Source organism: Carlito syrichta, unplaced genomic scaffold (assembly GCF_000164805.1).
Source record: "Carlito syrichta isolate Samal-C Ts95f unplaced genomic scaffold, Tarsius_syrichta-2.0.1 Scaffold304454, whole genome shotgun sequence".
Taxonomy (NCBI): Eukaryota; Metazoa; Chordata; class Mammalia; order Primates; family Tarsiidae; genus Carlito; species Carlito syrichta.
Genome location: NW_007248550.1, coordinates 181,875 through 199,149, shown reverse-complemented (window position 1 = coordinate 199,149; position 17,275 = coordinate 181,875). Strand labels below are relative to the sequence as shown.

Genomic DNA, 17,275 nt, shown 5'->3' with positions numbered 1-17,275 from the left:
AATGTAAATAAAACATTAAACACTGAGATTGTCACTAAATTATTTGTAGAGGAAAAGTTTTAAGTACAGGCACACCTCGTTTTATTGTACTTCAATTTATTCAGCTTCATATGTACTACGTGCTTTACAAATTGAAGGCTCGTGGAACCCTGGGTCAAGCAAGTCTACAGCTACCACTTTTCCATCAGCTCATGCCCACTTTGTGTCTCTGTGTCACCTTCTGGTGATTCTTACAATATTTCAAACTTTTTCATTATTATTTTATCTGTTGTGGTGATCCGTGCCCAGTGCTCTTTGATGTTACTATTGTCATTGGTTTTGGAGTGAGATGAACCACGCCCAAATACGACGGCAAACTTAATCCTCATCTCTCTCCTGCACTTCGGGCCTCCTTATTCCCTGAGACACAAAACTACTGAAATACTGAAATCTGGACAATCAACAACCCTGAAATGACCTCTAAGTGTTCAAGAGTAGAACACCTCTCACTTTAAATCAAAAACTAGAAATAATTAAGCTTAGTAAGGAAGGCATGTTGAAGACTGGGCCTCTTATGCCCAACTATTAACCAAGTTGAGAAAAAGGGAAAGTTCTTGAAAAAATTAAAAGTGTTACTCTGGTGAACACATGAATGAAAAGAAAGCAGAACAGCCTTTTTACTGAAATGGTGAAAGTTAGAGTGGTCTGGACAGAAGATAAAAACAGCCTTAAAACTCCCTTAAAACCAAAGCCTAATCCAAAGCAAGACCCTAACTCTCTACAATTGTGAATGCTGAGAAAGGCGAGAAATCTGCAGAAGGAAAGTTTGAGGTTGCTTCATGAAGTTTTTAAGGAAAGAAGTCGTCTCCATAACATAAAAGTATAATATAAGGTGAAATAGCAAGGGCTGACAGAGAAGCTGCAGCAAGTTCTCCAGAAGATCTAGTTAAGCTCACTGATGAATGTGGCTACACCAAACAGAGTTTCAGGGTAGATAGAATAGCTTTCTATTGAGAGAAGATGCTATCTAGGACTTTCACAGTTAGAGAGAAGTCAATGTCTGGCTTCAAAGCTTTTGAATCTTGTAAGGCTGACTCTCTTGTTAGGGGCTAATGTAGCTGGTGACTTTAAGTGAAGACAATGCACAATGACCATTCCAAAATCCTAGGGCCCTTAAGAATTATGTTAAATCTACTCTGGTTGTGCTCTATAAATGGAACCATTAAGCCCAGATAACAGCACATCTGATGACAGCCTGGTTTACTGAATATCTTAAGCCCACTATTGAGATCTACTGCTCAGAAAAAAAGATTTCTTTCAAAACATTACTGCTTATTGACAGTGTATCTGATTACCTAAGAGCTCTGAGGGGATGTAAAACATGAATGTTGTTTTCATGCCTGCTAATACATTATCCATTCTGCAGCTCATGGATCAAGAAGTAATTTCTATTTCCAAGTCTTATTATGTAAGAAATAAATTTCTAAGGCTATAACTGTCATATACAGTGATTCCTCTGATGGATGTGCACAAAGTAAATTGAAAACTGTCCAGAAAGGATTCACATTCTAGATGTTTTTCAAAACATTTGTGATTCAGGGAAGGTGGAACTATTAATATAAACAGGAGTTTGGAAGAGATTAATTTCAACTTTTATGGACGATTTTGAGGGTATCAAGACTTTAGTGGAGGAAGTCACTGCAGGTGTGGTATAAACAGCAAGAGAAGTAGAGAACTAGAATTAGAGGTGGAGCCTAAAGTTGTGACTAAATTGCTGACATCTCACAGTAAAACTGGAATGGATGAAGACTGCTTCTTTTGGAATCTACTTCTGATGAAGGTCCCAAGAATATTGTAGAAATAACAACAACAACAAAGATTTAGAATACTACACATACATAGCTGATAAAATAGTGGCAGCACTGAGAAGATTAACAGCATTTTTGAAAGAAGTTCTGGTAAGGGTAAAATGCTATCAAGTAGCATCATACGCCACAGAGAAATCTTTCATGAAAGGAAGTCTATGAATGTGGCAGTCTTCATAGTTGCCTTATTTCAAAAATTGCCACAGCCACCCCAACCTTCAGTAACCACTACCCTGTTGTCAGCAGCCATCAACACTGAGGCAAGATCTTTCATCAGCAAAACGATTACAAGTCACTGATCATTAGCCTTTTCAGCAAAACGTATTTTTAAATTAACATATGTACATTCTTTTTTTTTTTTTTTAGACACAATGCTATTGCATGCTTGATGGAATACAGCATGATATAAAATAACTTTCATATGCACTGGAAAACCAAAAAAATTGTATGACTTGCTTTACTGTAGTGGTCTAGAACCAAGCCCACAATATCTCCAAGGTCTACCTGTATAAATAATTTTTCCCCTTGTTAAAACTGTAAATATCTCATAATGACTCTGTTACAACATCAAGTCCAAATGCCGGTTTAACACCAAAAAACAGACCAAGTTTGTCTGCAGGTAACATAAATGAGTCAGAAAAGGCAGGGAGAAACTCCAGGGATTCGGAGAAAGCCTCATGTAGAGGGAAAGCTAATACTCAGCAGTGGCCTGATTTCAACCAGGTGGGAATGCAGTTGCACTCCTGCTAGTTCTTATTATTTTTGAGAAGTAGTTAGAAGCATAAATTACTCAAGGCTGGCAAACTTTCAAGTGTGGCAATGCAAAGAGCCATGAAAACTACTATGAATCAGGCAAACAGATCTATCGTCAAAAAGGACACCAGTTTTGAAACTCTGATTAGAATGACGTGATTAGAAAACTGTAGGGAGGAAACAGTAAGAATCACTGAACAGACATAGCAAAATTTCTGGCTTATGATTTACAGATTTAAACTTCTGAATAGATGTTTCGTCTGGTAATATTTCTGATTTTGTGAAGATGTTCTAGCCATTTCACAACAGATGATATTTCATTGAAAATAGCTGGGCTCAGTGGCTCAGCCTGTAATCCCGCGCCTTTGGGAGGTTGAGGTGAGTGGATTGCCTGAGCCCGCGGGTTCGAGACCCGCCTGGGCAGCGAGACCTCATCTCTACAATAAATCAAAAAATCAGCTGGGCATGGTAGCGCGTGCCTGTAATTCCGGCTACTTGGAAGGCTGAGGCGGAAGGATCGCTGGAGCCCAGCAGTTCGAGGCTGCGGTGGCCGGGAGCGGCCACTGCACTCCAGTCTGGGCGACAGAGTGAGACTCCAACTCCAAAAAAATAAAAAATAAAAAATAAAATAACTGAACTTTCCAACGAGGTTGTACTATGTGAGACACTGTGCTAAGAGCTTCACTTTCATTTAAACTTGCTGAACTCTCACAGCAACTGTATTAAGAGAAGAATTATTATTCCCGCTTTAAAATGTTGTTCCCACTTTAAAATGACATATTTAATGCTTAAAAGGTTAAATAGCCTGCCAAAAGTCACACAGCAGAGCTGGGGATCTAAAGACAAGTCTATTCTATGCCAAAGTCTATGCTTTTAACTGTCCTAATCATGACACAATACGAACACCACACACACATGCATACATATATACACATGTCACATGTTGTATTACTATAAACAGATTATCAGTGATAAATTTTGCAACTCTGATGTTTTGTTGTTGTTGAAAAAACTTACTAGAAATCAGAGTTAGTGAAGTTAAAAGCAAACAATGCTATCCATATTATTATGTTTCTTAGCCTTTTTTACTTTGTTCTATCAGCTCAGGACTTACTATTAGTTGATTTCAAAATAATCAATGATCCTAAGTTCACAGCTAAAAAAACTTATGATCACAGTGGACTTGAATCGATGGTCAATAGTTCAAATTCTCCTTCAATGTGCCATTGAATCATTATAATCTGTGTGTTCCAATTGCCTACATGACATACCTTGCTTAATTCATCTTTATTGTATGACTCTATTGTCTATGACCACAAAAATTACTTTGTTGTAACATAAGCTGATATATCAAGGGAAATTTTTAATAATTACTATCCGCTAATTAGAACGTAGCTTTTTATAGTAATCCCCTCTAATCCTTGAGGGATACGTTCAAGACCCCCAGTGGAGCCTGAAGACACAGATATTACCAAACTCTACATAGTCCATGTTTTTCCCATACCTACACACCTATGGTGAAATTTATAAATTAGGCACAGAAAGAAATTAACAACAATAATAAAATAGAACAATTATAACAATGCCAGTATCACTACTCTTATACTCTGGGGCCATTGTGCACATTGGGGCAATCCCTTGACAGTCAATGTAATAACTGAAAGGGCTACTAAGTGACTAGTAGACAGTCCATAGTGAGTGTCCATAGTAAGGAGATGCTGGACACAGTTAGGATTCATGCCCTGGTGGGATGCAGCTAGATGGCGTGTGATTTCATCAAGTTACTTAGAATGGTCTGTGATTTAACACTTACTAAATGTTTATTTTTGGAATTTTCCATGTAATATTTTTGGACCACCGTTAACTACAGTTAAGTAAAACAATGGGTAAATGAAACTGTGGATAAGGAGGGGCTACTGTAATAGTGAAACTATTGATATGGTCTAGTATAAATTACTAGATGACTGTAATTCATGTTTGTAAAATGAAGGTATGACCATCATTATACTGTTGTTAACACTTGTAACAATATACATGAATATTCTCTTAAAACCATTCATTCACTGGTATAGTCAAACAGTTACTATTTAATAGATATTAACACGGGCATTGAGAATCCAGTGGTAAACAACACAGTCGTAGAACTTTGATTTTAGTGGGGTGAAACCAGACAACAATGAGAAAACCAAAAACAGATGATGATAATTCTGTCATTTCTGGTACGCTACCAGATAATTATTATTAGGTGATTAAAAAGAAGTGACTCAGAGTAGCTTTAGATGGTCAGAGAATGCCTCTCTGCAAGGAAAGGTATGACATGGATAACTAGGAACAGACTCAAGAGATGAAGGGAAACAGAGGTGAGCAGCTCTTCCACATAACTGAGCGAGTTAAGTGTGAGAAACCGAAGTGGGGCTGGTGTGGCTGAAGTACGGTGGCCCAGGGCCTGGTGTGCCATAAGGACAAGCAGGTAAGCAGGTGATGGAGGACTTTTTAACCAGAAATCAGTTGGGGGCTATTCTGTGCACGTTAGGCAACCACTGGAAGATTTTAAGCAGGAGTGTGGCCTGCTATAATTCAGGTTTTTAAAGGTTACCCTGGCTTCTGTAAGAAGGAAGGATTGGAAGAGAGCCAGGGAAACAGCAGCAAGGTTGGTGGCACCTAGATGAGATGAGGTGAGTTGACTGGGGTTATGGCAGGCAGTGGTGATTTCGGGGTGTATCAACCTAGCCTCCTAAATTATGGAATGAGGGTAGACTGTTTCCATACACCTTAAGCACAAATTAAAAATTGGGTAAGACAAACAGTTTCAACAGCAGCATCAGAAAAATATTGTTAACCATCAATATTTAAGCCATTTAGGCTTAGAGGAAGACCTACTGTTAAAGGAAAAAAATCAGAAGCAAAACAGTGCATGTGGGACATTTCCATTTTGTGGGAAAAAATGTATGTGTGTATTTGGCCATGAATAGAACATTTAAAAACACTAGTAACAATGACGGTCTCTGGAGAGAGCAATTGGGGGAATGGGGTGGGAGAGAGAATTTTCTTTGAATAATCTTCTGTACTATTTGAATATTTACCATATCATGACACATTACTTCAACTAAAAATAGAGATGACACTAGATTTTATACTCCTTGCAAATGTCATCAGGTCTTCTGTCTCCCTTCAATCCCTACATTGTCTTGACCACAGTAAGAGTTTCATTTGTTGAGAAGACAAAGATCTCAGTGATAATAAAGCTACATAACACAATTATGATGGGAGGCAGCAAATGCAGGAAAAAAGAACAATGGACTAGAAAACAGTAGACTTGGATTCAAACCTGACTCTGCAACCTAGGAAGTAAGTATGATTACTCTACTTTGCTGATCTAGAACCTGGAAGTTAGACAGATTATTGCTTGGTGTGGGTTGAAGGTTACCAGATCAAATGCAGGATGCCCAGTTAACTATTAACTTCAGATAAAAAATGAATAACTTTTTAGCATAAATATGTTCCCAAATTTTACAAGAGACATATTTATACCTAAAATTTTTTTGTTACCTAAAATTAACATTTCCCTATGTGTTCTGTATTTTCATTTACTAAATCTGGCAAACCTAAACCAGTAACACCAGTAACAAGTCAAATATATAACTATCTGACTACAGACCCATATTTTCACTCACTATTTTATACTTTCTTCATATCCTTCCCAAAATGGACTTGCCATGATTGTCTAAATCCTCCCTGGAAGAGGATATGTATCCCAGATAGAAGAGGTATTCTCACTGAACTCATTGAAATATATTTGGAAAGACAGTAACATATATTATAAAAGCACCCTTGTCTTTCTTCAATCCAGTGTCAACATTAAAAACAAGTGTCCAAAACATTATGTGGATATGACTTAATACAGAAGTCCTTAAAGCCTGATAGTTTGGAGTGTATGTACTTACAGTCTTAGTGAATCACCTTCTTCCTTATAAAATGAGTTGAAGATTAACTATTTAAGTATTCTTCAGTATATGGAACTATTCTCTGTATTGTGTTCATAGCCATTTCCTGATTTCGTTTTCAACTCTCATACCCTGATCCTCTGAAACTGTAATTTACTTATTTATCAAAAACTTACATAGATTTGAAACAGTTAAGCCATGCTGATGAAAAACATGAATTCAGCCAACATTTTCAAAGAAGATTCTAGATTGTACTTGTTATAATCTGTTGTTAGATCCCCCTTGCTGTTAAGCCTTAATTGTTGGGAAGTGGCAGGTATGTTCCATAATGAAGAATACTTCATAACTAAAGAACATAAGGACTATAAAGAACATACATTTCAAATGACTTTGTAAATTACATGTAGTATTTTTTAAATACCTGAGAAAAAATGATCGATTATAGTTAATGACTATAGATATGAAGTTAACATACACAGTTAAAAAAAAAAAAGTTTGCTGGGAAACAAGCAGAGTCCTTCTTAATAAATGGCTTGTAAAAAACAATCCCTGGGGGACGGTGACATTTAGCGAGAACACCAGACCTGGAATTTGTTCCCTGTCATTTCCATGCATTAGACAAAGCAGTGAAGACAAACCAAATGGAAGCAGATTTTATTTAAAACAATCAATATAGCCAAATTAAATAACCTAATCCAGTAGATAGCCGGCTTTTAAATTTCATAAACAGGAAAAATTTCAAAAGAAGTTTTGAGGAAGGATAAAGAATTGTCAGTTTTTCATTTTGCTAAAATCAATAAGTTTATTAAAAAACAATACACTAGCTACTATCACTATTGCTCCATAAAAATAAGTAGTATGGAGACGTTCAGAATAAAAAACTGTTTCTCAAGAAACAAACGATCTTTCACTAGCATTCCATTACAGACTGAAAACTCTGATAGCAACTAACAACAGAACATAGTCTAGTTAAATAATGTGAAAGTATAAAGTCTTAGAAAAGATGCAATATTTTCCTTTTTAAAAAAGAAGCCATTATTATCTATTATTTGTTGAAACTCAAAGTTAATTAAGGGTAAATAAACCATTCCTAGTCAATGGACATTATTCAAGTCTCCTACAGACCTATATATGCTATTTTCCTTTCTATTCTTTTAAAAAGTGTTCTCAAAGTACTACGTGTATATTATTTACATAATCAAAACTACTAAAAGGTACATACTGAAGCACAACTTAAAAAACAAATAAACAGGGCCTTGCTGTCTCACTCAGGCTGGAGTGCAGTGGCGTGATCACAGCTCACTGTAACCTCTAACTCCTGAGCTCAAACCATCCTCTTGTGTAGCTAAGACTACAAGTCACGTGCCACCATGCTAGGTTAATTTTTAAAATTTTTTGTAGAGATGGGGTCTCACTATATTGTCCAGATTGGTCTCTAACTCCTGGTCTCAAATGATCTTTCTGCCTCAGGCTCCCAAAGTGCTGAGGACATAGATGTGAACCACTGTGTCTGACCCTGGGTACATAATGAAAATAATAATCCCTTAACTTCACCTCTAATCTTGCTGCCCAACTCCTTTTTGGTTTTTCTATTTTCAGTATGAACTATGGATTTTCAACTGTGGAACTCTGGAAAGGGAACATTCATTTAGTTCTCTTATCACACACACACACACATACACACATACACACACTCTCTCTCTCTCTCTCTCTCTCTCTCTCTCTCTCTCTCTCTCTCTCTCTCACTCACTCCACCCCACACTCTCCTTCTCCTTCCGCATCCTTTTAAAAAAAATTATATCACCATCACCATTTGGAGGTTCATCCATTTTCAGTACTTGCATTATTATGACTATATAGACATAATTCACGACTGAGCTAGGCAGTGCACTACACTATATTTCCTTTTTTGTAAGCCTTTTGTTTCCCCCGGAGTTAATCATCACTTATTGTTGTTGACCTAGCTTTCTATGGTTGTATCTTTAATTCAACTCCACACCCTCCAACAGGCATTCCATCAGAGACATGGTTGGAAACATGACTCTTGGCATCCTCTCCCCTCCCACTCTACTCTCACCTGACTGGTTTCTGTCTCCTGCACAGCTGTTGTCCCAGGGCTTCCCTTTACCACCATGCTGGGAACTCCTCCTCCCTCTCTGCGATTACATTTCCTTTTGACTGGACACCATGCCTTCTCTTTTACAAGTAACTGAGAACAAGTGCTTGAGGAAGGAGAAAAGGAAGAGACTCCCTGTGGTGAAATGTTTATACTTTTCACTTAATCCTTCTATTTTCATGTGGGGATTTCACTGTAGGCCTCAACTGAGGCTGATTTTTTAAGTCCAGAGCTTCTGGGTTAAACTCTTCAGAGAGGAGGGGTAGAAAATGATGAGGAAAGGGTCACTTGACTCCAAAGAGCAAGGGAAGTCATATGTAGAGGGTTCAGTTAATAGTTGCAGGGGCTTAAAGGGATCCTCCTGTTTTGACCAGCTGCCTCAGATGTAGCCAGTATCCCCAATTCCTGGGCCTTTCCTATGAGGCAAATCAGTTTGCTTCTCTCCTCGGATCCCACATCTACAGGCACTTGAGTTTCAGCTTTTTCTGGGGGTGCTAAAACAGTTAACAAGCCTATCTGCTTTCCAAATTTCAAATTTTGTTGACATCTTGAGGACAACTTCTCTCATTTTCTGTGTCCTTGAAGACCTGAGTTCTACGGTCATTTTAATGGACTGTATGCAGGCATCGAGATAAAAGCATGTTACCCTAACTCTAGTTTTAAGAGTTAAGTTTCTGCTATAAATAAATACCATTTAGTCATAGTCTAAAGGATCATGGCAGGGGATTGGTTAATGAATCATACAAAAACCCCTTCAAAACACTGCCCAACCATAGTAAAAGTATTCTAGGGAGCCTTTCTATTCTACCGTATCCTTTCTATTTTCTAAGAAAGTATACTGAGGAAGAGATGTGTCATAAACCAGTATCTATCACTTGGTATTTATCTGTCCCTCCAAGTAACAGTAAACCTGCTTCTCTCAAAGCACTTCTTCCCTATATCTATGTGCCTAGTTAGGTAGGACCTCAACTCTTCAGGTTTACTTATGCTGGGAAATCTTAAATGGAAAATGGTAATGAAAAGCTCAGGAAGTAATTTCCTCATCATGCACTACTGGGGGTCCAGGACCCAGAGAAGATCTTACTATTTGTTGTACCTTGGCCTGCCCCAGTGGATTTCTGAGTTGTAGGGTTGAAGCTGACTCTCCTAAATTGCAACTCGGTGGAAGAGGAGATTAGACTGTCTGGGATAGCTCTATATTCTTATTTACTCAATGGAAACAAATATTTAGTTCACCAAATTTGAATGTGGCAATACTGAGTGTATACTAATGTCTCCAGTGCCTCGGGTGGCATTTCAGATTGTAAATCTTAACTGTAGGCTACAACCAAAGGCATGTCATGAGAGGAGTCAGGCTAGGAAGATGGCCTCACTCAGTGCTGTTGGAAACAATTTTGACATGAAGCATTCCAAGAAAAACAAGTTCCACTGAAATCAGGTGATCTGTGTACCTAAACAGGTACACGAAACGTTCTACAGTCAGAACATGGTAGACAGGATTTTTTTAAAATGAAATGAAGCTGAGAATAGTGGCTTACATCTGTAATCCCAGCACTTTGGGAGGTGGAAATGAGATTACCTGAGCCTATGGATTTAAGATCAGCCTGGGCAACATGGTGAGACCTCATCTCTAAAATAAATCAAAAAATTAGCTGGGCATGGTGGCACAAGCCTGTAGCTACTCAGAAGACTGAAGTAGAAGAATCGCCTGAGCCAAACAGGTAGAGGCTGCAGTGGCTATGAGCGTGTGACTGTATTCCAGCCTGGGCGACAGAGTGAGACTCTGACTCAAAACAAAAAAAAATAAAAAATGAAATGAAAAGATGATCTACTTGAATGGTAAGGCAGAGCTCAAAAATCTTAATTGAAATTAAACACAGAGGTGTAACTTCCATTGTAAATTACTGAGGAGGGAGCCATCTTGCCCACCTACTCATGGTTTCTGCATCACTATAGGTGAGTACACGAAATACATTTTCCAAAAGTCTATTAGATTCTAAGCTGAATGCAATCCCTGAATTCTAAACCAAGCATGATATAACAACATGTTGCACTAAAGGAAAAGTGTCATCCTGAAAAATGCAGGCTATCTGGCCACCATACATATTCCCACACAGAAGCTTCAGATTCACTTCAGGTTACCATATGCTTCTAAACACTCAAATCTTCAACAGTGACTATCTTTAAAATGCAAGTATTTTTTCCTCCCTTAATTCCTATCAATATTTCATAAATTATTATGTTTTCCCTAGTATTACACTAGCTTGCAGGAATGACAGTGTTTTCTTTACAAAGTTCAAATACTGCATGGAAGTTCTGAAACACCTGCTTTAGTACACCTTTACTAGAAGAATGTGTTCAAATAGAGTCTATTCATAAGTGTAGTAGGGCACGAATGTAGTACATTGGAAGTAACTCAGAGACACAAACCTAGCATGTCACCTACACTTTACTCAAGTAAAATGGGTAAACAGTTTGACAGTGAAGATTTGCTTTTAATTATATTCAGGTCAGGGGTTAACAAATGTCACCCCATTGGGAGCATAGTTTGTTCAACACTTACTTCTAAATAATCATTTCTAAATCCTTTAAAAAGGTGTTATTTTCATGAAAGTACCAGTAGGATCTGAGAAATTCACAGAAACAAACAAGCTGAGGAAAAAGGGAAAATGAGAGGGTGACAGGGAGTCCAAACAAACTAACCCAAGAACAAAAACCAGTGTCACTTTGCTAGCTTTCATAACTTAAAAAGAAAAAAAGGTAGTGAAAACTTTTATCTTGAGGCAAGTCTGACTCATCAAGTTATAAAATAACTAGAGAAAATAAATAGCTATTGATGATATTGATAATGATAGTGACTGATAATGACAGTTTGTACAGTGACCTTCCAAAAGAAGCCTGGTCTCTTCTTGAGATCTCCTTTGGGTAAGGATCACGTTAAAACATCAGAATGTATTGTCTGGGAGAATCACACCTGGAGGAAAAGTATAACTTCTTAGAACACAAGAAGTGAAGTGTAAAGACAGCAGCGCCAACATAAGAAAAATACAGTTCTGGAGATAAAATTGTTTTCAATCTTTGCACTACCTAACTTACTTTGTGAAAGATACCTCCTTCCTGATGCTCTCATATTCCAGAGTTGTAACTAGAACAGGGAGATGTTTTTGATATTCTGCCCTAATAGTTTAAGCTGTTTAAAAAAAAAAAAACAAACTCTAATTGGGAGTCCATTAAATTGGGGTGGCTCTGGCACTTTAAATTCCTATGTGAACAAATCAAAGTCCAATTAGAAACTGCACTAATCAAAGCCATCAACTTCTTTTTAATTATTGTTTTTCTTTCTGTCTGTATATCATTCCATCAACTGACTCCTAATCAATCAAATTGTTTTGTCTTGCTTCTACAATTACTATATAAAAGTTTCCCCTCTTGCTCCTCCCAGCAAAGGGTGTGACTCCAACTAAGGAATCCCTGAATGCTCAAAAGCTTTTTAAAATTTATACATAGTTTAGTTTTTCTTGAACAAAGTCTATCACTCCTCTGAAAGGATCCAGCTAAGGGATGAATTTATGAGGTTAAAAGATGTTCTGCTTCAACTTAAGAATTAAAAAAACATAAAAAGACATTTACAGGAAAATGTTTAAATTATGACTAAGGGTTTTCTCCATACTAGATGAGATATACATTTTTAAACAGGCAGATATGAATGTCCCATTTGACCAGAATCTCCTTCCCAGGCTCTAGCCTTAGTCTAAAGAACAAAAGTGATCTAGGAAAGAATGACAACAATCTGCAAGCCTCCCACTAAACTTTAGGTAGCAAAGGGCCATTGTAATGATTTCTTCAGGTTCCTTTGTGTATAGATTTAACTCACAGAAGGAGAAATAATTAGCATTTATCTAACAATACTAAAGAAATGCAAGCAAAGCCTATGCAGAATGGAGAGAATAGAGTTAATGGTGCCCTTAGACATAATTGCAATCCATCTTAAGAAGCAATGGATTAGGTACTTGCAAGGTAGTATTTTGGAGCAAAGTATTTCCATTTTCCTTTAAGTTTATGGTTAACATCTCTTAGGATAGGAAGAGGTTTTTTCAAAATACATATGAAATGGATCTTCCTTAAACCTAGCTCAGTCTTTAGGCTCCTTCTGCAGAGGAGTTAACTCCACCAATCTCCACAAGATTTCTGAAGTTAACATTGCTCAGAACAAAGACATCACGTCACGTCACCAACTCCTGCATTTTATGGGTGAATCTCAGGGAGGCAAGTGACTCACCTAGGTGCATGTTGCCAATTAGTGAGCAAAATCAGGAGAGACCACCAGGATGTAGCATCCTGGCCAAGAAAGCAAATGGCCAGTGTTTTTATTATGCACCACTCAAAGTACCAGTAACAGTTTTACTGGAAGCTTCTGAAATTTCACTGTAATTGACTTGCTATATTATTGAATAATAGGTTTAAACAGTTTATTTGAATCCACATGATTATTAACTAGAGAATTCTTTATTTAATCTCTACCCTCATATTATTTCTCAAAAAATTCCTCCAGGATCCACCCACGCATGTTGCATTCACCCACACACGTTACATTCACCCACACACGTTACATTCACCCACACATGTTACATCCACCCACAACAACATAAGAAACAAAAGCAGCAGGTTGAGATTCCTCCTGCCTCCAACCAAATGTATAATGTTGTTTGGCAAGAAATGGGGAAGGAAAAAAGTGATTTATCAAAATGCATATGTACGAATTTATGTTTTAAACCTACTCAAGTTAAAAACTAAGCAATACCAAAATAGTTTGTTTGACATACATATAACTAAATTCAGAGGAGGAATGTGGAAATGCTTGGGAGAATTGAGGCTCAAATCGACATCTTATATGGCACACACCAAATTCTGGAGTAGAGCCAGCCCTCCATATCCGCGGGTTCCGTGGATAACCCAGGGCCAAATGTATTCCACTGTTAAGAAATTCACTCCAAAACGTTACTGTCAAAGGCAGAGCAACTAGCTGGGGCTGACAGCAGGAAGGTCTGCACTGCCCCCTCCTGGCCAGGAGTCTCGCTGGTAACTATTCCAATATCAGACAGTTAACTGATAGGCAGCTGAACTCAAAATCAGACTTCACACGTTTTGATAATGAATGCCAGTCTCCACAAAATGCATAAATATTCTTCCCAAACATACTAATATTTGCACTCTGCCCATTCTATCTGCTTCAGAATTTTATGCAAATATTGTAATTTAGAAAAGGACAAAGCCCCACACTCTCTCTAGAGAAAAGAATCAGATTTAAAATCCTATTTTTCAAAAGCCCACACAGATAATTGAGTTATAAAGAAAATAAAATATAGGTGTATTTTGCAGGTTAAATAATATTCTTTAGACTATGTCAATACAAACCACAAAGGAGTAGAAAATTCAATTTTCTTAATTTAAAATGGTTAGACCAAAGAAAGCTTTTATGCTATTTAACTAAAATCAAAGGCAAAGAATATCTAATCCTTTCAGAAGTTCTTTAGCACTTTCTTCAAATGAAGAACAAAACCAAATAAATCAGAGAAAAAGTGAAGACTACAAATGGATCAATAGTTAAATAAACCATTACCTCTTTAATGGCCAAGAAAACAAGTTAAAAACATCAAAGATGAAAGTTTCCAAAGAAAATAAAACATGTTATAATTGCAATTATCTGACAAGAAGAAGCTATTATTATACCTATTCTGGAAAGAGTCAGCATTCTAGAAATATAAAATTAAATCCTAGGAGCAAACGAACAGTTAATGGTAACTTATGTTTTTTATAGGTGGGGGGATAAGGTACAAGAGTCAAGAGGTAGGGGTGTGTGAAATTTCTTCTGATCATCAGATTAGACAACTTTATTTTGTATGAAGAGTCAGATAATTTAAAAAATGCTGCCTACATGATTAGCAGGAAGAAACACTGATTTGGTTTTTAAGTGCTAAAAAGTACTACTGTATGTAAGTAAGGTGAATGAGAATTCTGATTATTAAAACTTGGGGTAAAATGTGTAACTATGGATAAGCGTATATGCTGACATGTATTTATACATGTCTATGGGATAAATAATCTCACTAATTTAGGGTATAAGCCTACAGGATTATTCAGTTTACTTCATTTAGGGAACCAAAATGGCTAGTGAATGATTAGGTTCACTCTATCTGATTTCCTATTCCAAGTGATTTTTTTTATTAGCTACTTCTGGTGTTCAATTTTAAAAGACAAGATGATCCTAAAGAAAAAAATACATATATACATATCTTGTGAGACATTGGGAGCTTGGCTACACATTCTTGTATACATACCCCTGAACTCAGAGATCACATATCTCCAAGAGTATCACGGGATGTCCTTCTGATTACAATTCTACCAATTCTGTTAACTCCTTGCAATATTTGCAACATTAAAAAAAAAAGTGCTTGGCCTTTTCTTGCATAGACATATATCAAATAAGAGTACCTGGATTGTGTGACAAACACAGAAGATAGTAGAGAACCTTTTCTCTTGGCATCTATGCTAGATTCCAACATTATATGATACAATCCTAATTCTGGTGAACCCACTTATATCACAATGCTTAAACTGTAGTCAGGATAGGTGGTAGGACTACAATAGAGTTAATGACGATAACCTCTTAATTTCCCATAGCTTCTGACTGTATACTATGGGCATATTCTACATTTTTAAAAAATAAAAGAAAATCTAAAGATATCTCTCAGTGCTCTTTATAGAAGCCAGTTGTATAGCCATGTTGAGAATCACATACATGCTTACAGACATTTATTTATTAAACAACTTAATAAACCGTTTCTGTCCCTCTCGGCAGGAAACCGTAATCATCATGTCACAGGAGGTCTCATAACAGTTTCAGTAGAAACCAACACCTCTCCAAGCAGGTCACATTAAAGGACTTTGAAGACACATGCTTCTCCCTAAAGCCAAAGCTTTTAAAAATAAATAAATGACCGAGGAGGAAAAAGCCACATCTGAAGACTTAGTGGAGCCAGACAATTTGCTAATGATGGACGGGGTCAGACTCCACGGTGTCATCCTCTAAGGGGGTAGACAGGAAGTCAAAATATTTTTAAAAGTCACACTAAGGTAATTTGCCATCCATCCTCTGCCCTGCCATATTTTGAGGGGAACCTGCTATTGCCAAAGACTTTTCAATAATGTCATGTCACAGAAGGGGCCTGGGAGGCAGCAGGAGGGAAGGACAGTAGGGAAAGGTAGGAGGATGAGTGCCTGATGTCACTCCCCGTGGGTCTGGGTATAACCCTGAGAAGACTGAGATGACACTGAGACCCACCTCCTGAAGCTTTTTCGGCCCATTATGAAGGCTATGAATCTCTGTTATAATCCTCTCCATCTCTAGCCCTGGAGTTCTGGGATCCTATGATTCTATTATTCCATTTTTAAACCTGTGGAGTGGGAGTGTTTCTGAGTACCCTGCTTACACAGATGGTGGTGGGAAGAATCTCAAGAATATGTTGCATGTAGTAAATGCCCACTTCACTACGTAATCGCTCCCTTCACATTTCACACGGACAAAGATTATATTCTCTTAAAGACAGCCGCAAAAACACAAGTGGTTTAATGGCAGAACAGCATCAGCACATATGTGTGTAAGGAACATGAAAGAAGAAATTTCTCCTCATTCCACATACCTAGGGCTAACGACTCCAAACAGGACATGAGTGCAGTATAATAGGACTAGGTCACTATTGTCCATCAGCTCCACATGTTAAAGGAGGCGGGGAGGCCAGGAGAGGGAAGGTAAAAGGAAATAACTGAGAGATAAAATCATACACGATATCTCTATATTCCTGGTGTTCTAAAAATATACTGCACTGAAAAATCATGTGTCAAGACAACCTTTCTGAGACTAAAAACAAGATCAACGTGCCAAGCAACAGTTTCCCACAGTCACCTCATTTTGAGCATTGCTTCAATCCTTCTCCTCCACACACGGGCTCTTTACAGAACTGACCCACACCACAGCAATCTTTGTATCTGGAGTTCAGGTACCATCTCTTGCACCTGATCGCACCTGCTTATCTTAGAGCCATTTTATACTCCTTGTTACTTTCTCAGTCTGTCACTGCACATCAGACATTGCCAAAGACTACCACATTTCTGTTCCCCCGTCATGCAATTGTCAATAAGGTTGAACATGGTATTTCTTTACCTTGGTCTCCTTAGAAGAAAACTCTGAGGAGTTGGAAATTTTCATAGACTTTGACCTGTGGGATTGCCGCCGGATAGAATCCTCCCGGGAGTATTTCACGGAACCTGAGGTCCTCACCCGTACCTTGCTGGCACTCTGAACACTATTCACGCCAATCATTTTGAAGGTCAACTAAGGAAGGGGTTTGGAGAAATAAAAAGGCACTTTCCAACCGCTAAAAGGCTCTCACGCTGGAGGAACTCTGTCGGGTAGTGCCTGGGCAGCTCCTGAGTGCCGTGATCCGCGTTAGCTTAAGAAGCACAGGCTGCCTCCCCCAGCATCTTCAACTACCCTGTTTGCAGCAAGTCTGATTGTTCCAGGCACAGCTCACGTCACTGGCTGCAAAGAGGAAAAAAAT

General features: G+C 37.9%; 1 protein-coding gene across 1 annotated transcript in view; it reads right to left on the bottom strand.

The window, feature by feature from the left end:
- Positions 1-17,275, bottom strand: part of LOC103262333 (PH and SEC7 domain-containing protein 3) — a 268,506-nt gene that overhangs the window by 131,302 nt on the left and 119,929 nt on the right. The window lies entirely within an intron of this gene.